The sequence below is a fragment of the Montipora foliosa genome, chromosome 1 (genome assembly GCF_036669935.1).
Source record: "Montipora foliosa isolate CH-2021 chromosome 1, ASM3666993v2, whole genome shotgun sequence".
Classification (NCBI taxonomy): Eukaryota; Metazoa; Cnidaria; class Anthozoa; order Scleractinia; family Acroporidae; genus Montipora; species Montipora foliosa.
Window position 1 is genome coordinate 33,915,996 of NC_090869.1, and position 5,000 is coordinate 33,920,995.

At 36.0% G+C, this 5,000-nt stretch overlaps 1 protein-coding gene across 1 annotated transcript in view; it reads right to left on the minus strand.

Moving 5' to 3' along the window:
* Positions 1-5,000, minus strand: part of LOC137997237 (TBC1 domain family member 20-like) — a 26,410-nt gene that overhangs the window by 20,181 nt on the left and 1,229 nt on the right. The gene's annotated exons all lie outside the window — the stretch shown is intronic.

The window sequence follows — 5,000 nt, forward strand, 5'->3', positions numbered from 1 at the left end:
AAATGCTCGCATGCCACGGCTCTACTCACAGCCGTGGTGTAATGATTCTGTTCAAACCTAAAATCAACGTGTCGATTGGAAATGTACAGATACATTGTAAGCGAAGTAGCAGTAGATGATGTTAAGTGTATTTTGGTAAACATTTACGCACCAAACGATCAAATGCAACAAATCAAATTCCTTAGAGATCTGTCTAATTCCGTCCTCAATAGTTATGCAAATGAAACTTTGGTGATAGGTGGTGACTTTAATTGTCCGTTGAATGACTGAGATAAACGAGGAGGGCGACTGGTTGAACATAAAAAAAACGTTATCCAGGAAATGAATAACTTAATGGAAACCTATGATCTTGTTGATACATGGCAAGTCAAAAATCCCAGTGCGCAAGGCTACACTTGGAACAATCCTTCAATGACAATTCATTGCAGACTAGATTACTTCTTGCTATCTAAAGATATTTGCTCGTCCTTGAAGGCCATTAAAATAGTCGCTAATGTTTTTTCAGACCATTCTGCGTTAAGCTTAGTCCTAGCTCACTGTGAGAAAGAAGCTAATCGAGGTCCAGGTTTTTGGAAACTTAATAATTCTCTTTTGATTGATGAAGAATACGTTGACTTAATTACAGTTAAAATACCAGAATTTGTTTTAAAGTATCATGATGTGACTGATAAAGGGCTTCTCTGGGAATTAATTAAAATGGAAATTAGGGCAGCGACTATTGCCTTTTCGAAAAGAAAAGCATCGCAACAACGCGACGAAGAAAAAAAGTTAACACAAATATTCAATGAATTGCAAGAGAAGATCAGATCACACTTCAGTGAAGAGACAAAGGCGGAAATGGATCGCGTAAAAAATAAATTGGCAAAAATAATTGCACAAAAAACTCAGGGCGCAATGGTACGAAGCAGAGCACGCTGGTATGAATTCGGCGAAAAGAATAATAAATATTTTTTAAACTTAGAAAAAAGAAATCACAGGAAAAAACACATAACTTCATTGATAACAGATGATGGCTCTGTTCAGGGTGATCCAAAAGGAATACTGGATGAAGAAGAAAGATTCTACAGAGAAATAATATTATACCTCTCGAAAAATACTGATCCTGAATCAAACAATTTCAAACATTTTTTCGAGTCTCCCCATTTGAAAAAGTTAGATAACGAAGAAGCTAGAAGTTGCGAAGGCTTACTAACGATAGAGGAATGCTCCGAAGCGCTTAATAAGTTCCAAAACAACAAGACGCCAGGCTCTGATGGTTTCACAATTGAATTTTACAGACGCTTCTGGAATGTGGTCGCACCGTTTATGGTTGACAGTTTTAATTACGGCTTTGAAAATGGCCTCCTAACGATCTCTCAACGGCTAGCAATTACTTCATTGATACCAAAGAGAGACAAAAACTTGCAATATTTAAAAAATTGGAGGCCAGTTTCCCTTCTTGATAACGATTATAAAATCGCTGCAAAAGCCATTGCACTCAGAATGGAGAAAGTTCTCCCTAAAATTGTTAATGAAAGTCAAACAGGTTATGTCAAATGTAGGTACATTGGGGAAAGTATTAGAACGATTTCCGACATTATGTCATTCACAAAAACCCACAACATCCCTGGTCTGGCTGTTTTTCTCGATTTTGAAAAAGCATTTGACTCTCTTGAATGGAATTATCTCCAAAAGTGCTTAGAAGTACTCAACTTTGGCCCACAGTTACGACAATGGATTAGAGTAATTTACAGCGACATTTCTAGTGGTGTTTTAAATAACGGATATGCTACTAAACACTTCAATTTGGGAAGAGGAGCCAGGCAGGGATGTCCTCTGTCAGGCCCCTTGTTTGTCATTGGAATTGAAATCCTGGGTAATGCCATAAGAAGTTCAAAAGAAATAAAAGGCATTAAAATTGATGAAAGAAATATGTTGAAGCTCTCTCAGTAAACGGATGATACCACAGCTTTTCTTGAAGACACCGAATCTCTAAGTTATCTATTCAGTTTACTTTCCCAGTTCGAAGACTGTTCTGGATTAAAAATAAATCAGTCGAAATCAGAGTTGTTGTGGTTAGGGTCTCTACGCCATCGAAAAGACACGTTTCAAAATTTAAGGATGAATGAAGAACCAATCTATGCACTGGGAGTCTACTTCTCTTATGACGAAAAACTCGCAGCCAAAAAGAACTTTTTTGATAGACTAGATTCTTTAAGAAAACTCTTGAATATTTGGTCAGCAAGAGACATATCAGTCCAAGGCCGAATTCAAATAGTGAAATCTATGGCAATTTGGAAGCTTACTTTTGTCTGTAGTGTGTTGAGTACACCAGCCTCTTTCGCAGCTGAAGTAGACAAACTAATCTTTGATTTCATATGGAATTACAAAATCCCAAAAAATTAAAAAAACCACCTTGATAAAAGACAAGGAATTTCAAAACGGAGGCCTAAATATGATAAACTTTTCATTGTTTGATAAAGCATTAAAAATATGTTGGGTATTTAAAACGTTTCTGCTCAGAAGGTAATCAACCGTGGAAGATCATTCCTTTACGTCTGCTCTCTAATGTAGGTGGAACACTACTGTTTTATTGCAATTACAACGTTAAATATTTGACTTTAAATGTAAAACTGCCTGTTTTTTATAATGAAATAATTCTACATTGGCAAGAAATTAATAACGTGATTCCTAAAACAAAGAAAGGCGTACTTGATCAGATTATTTGGAACAATAGTTTTATAAAAATTAATAACACGTCCGTATACTTTGAAAGTTGGCACCAAGTTGGTGTTACTAAACTCTCGAGCCTTGTAGATGAAAACAAAACCCGGCTTCTATCTTTTCATGAGTTCTCACAGAAATTTAAGATTAAATGTAACTTTCTGCAGTTCATTGGCCTCACTTCTACAATACCAGGAAAGTGGAAGAATTACTTAAAAGAAGAAAATCAAACTAATACGACTAACCTAATTGCCATTGATAAGATGACTTGCAAAACAATACACAGGTTACTGGTCGAAAACCGAGACTCTAATCCGCCAACGGCAGAGAAAAAGCTGATGGAAATGGGATTTAGTAAGGAAGAATGTAAGAAAATTTATTCTATACTATTCGTTGCCGCAAAAGAAATAAAACTTTCAATGTTTCAGTATAAAATAATTCACAACATACTTTATACAAACGCTATTCTTCACAAAATGAAAAAAGACGAGGATCCTTTCTAGGCAAGAAAGAAATCATGTACGGCATCTTAAATAATTGGTCCTCTTGTTCAGCCCTAAACCATCTTATTCTTATTGGGAAATACATAATCTATTGTAAAGCAATAAATAGAATCAATTTTATTTTTGCTGATTTTAAAGTGTTATTACACCAAAAGATTGAAACAGAAAAATACATAGCTTTCAGCTCCAATAAATGCAGCACTTTTTACAAAAAATGGGCCAGATTCTTAAATTAACATTATTAATTTTAACGTTGTTTATATGGTTTTTTTTTTTTTTTTTTTGTTTTTTGTTTTTGATTTTTTTTTTTTTGTTCTTTGTCTTGTCTTTCTAGTTTAATAGTTTGAGTTCTTTAAATGAGATTCATAAGCTTTGTGACATGTAGTTAGCAGTGTAGTATACATGTAGATGTCTTGTTTTCTCGCACTTATATTGTATGTAATATTTTACATCTCAGCTCTGTAATGTGTGTTTGACTGTTTTAATAAAGAAAAAAAAAAAAAAAAAAAAAAAAAGAAATTCTTTTCTCAGACAATCCTGGTCAAAACTGTTGGAACAATTACTGCTCTTCACCCCCCCCCCCCCCCCCAATTACCTACAGTGTTGATTTTTCATGGTTGCCGAAATCAAGATTAGTTCATCGATCGCTCGAATGGTTCTTCATTCTCTGGGCGGAAGGGGGGTGCCCAAAAGGCGGCAAAAGAAGAACATGTGTTGCTCATATAACAGGGCTTCTGATAGGATGCGAAAAAAAATTAAAGATTATGCCGAAATTTTTGGCCATATTATGCGTAAACATGCGTTGATTATGTGGAAGTTACACCGGATTATGCGGAAACTTAAACAATTTATAGTAGTAATAATTAGGCCCATCCAAGGTATTTACATGCCTATGGCAAATCAGGACTCGAAATTGCGACCAAAACAGTCGCATTTACGACTGAATTTTTTCCCTTTGCGATTAAGATATCTGGATGAGTCGCCAATTTGCGACCAGCCTTCACTGTTAAAATGAAAGGGTTAGTAATCGGCATTTTGCCAAAACTTTTGCTAAAATAAATAAAGCGATGTATCAATTTGGAGATATGGAGCAAAATTGTGATATGGTTGAGCCACAATCCATTCCCTCGATCATTCACCGTTTTCAGCAGTCTTTTACACATACGTATTGCGGGCTCCTATTTTGTTTTGTACAACTTCATCACAATGATTGTGCCTACTTAGACAAATGATGCAATTTAATTTGCTACTGTAACTTGCGGCTAAATTTTCATACCTTGTTGCATCTTTTTTTTTTACCGTTTGACGTCCAAACCGGCCTAAACCGGCCAGACTTGTTATTTTACTCTGTCTAATGCCACACAATTTTACTCGTCAATGGGGAACCCCTGGGAGTCAATGGGTTAATCACTCACTGAAAAACTAGGTATGTCCCCATTACCCCAGGCTTTGACATCCAAACCGGCCTAAACCGGCCAGACTTAAGTATTTTACTCTGTCTAACGCCAAACGATTTCACTCGTCAATGGGGCACCCCTGGGAGTCAATGGGTTAAATTTCAAGCCTAGGGTGTCTCATGAAAACGGTTTAACTAGAGTCCAGGCTCATTCTCGAAAAATGTGTGAAAACTGCTTACGAACTTTCATCTTGCGAACGAAATGGCGTGTTTTTTTTCAATGTTCAGGAAAATAAGCGTTTCAAAGTAGTCAATCCCTTTTTGCTTTTGTGTTTGTGAGGATGGTAGGCAACTGCTTTATCACTGATATCAGGCATTTCTTCTGTTTTATGTGGAAA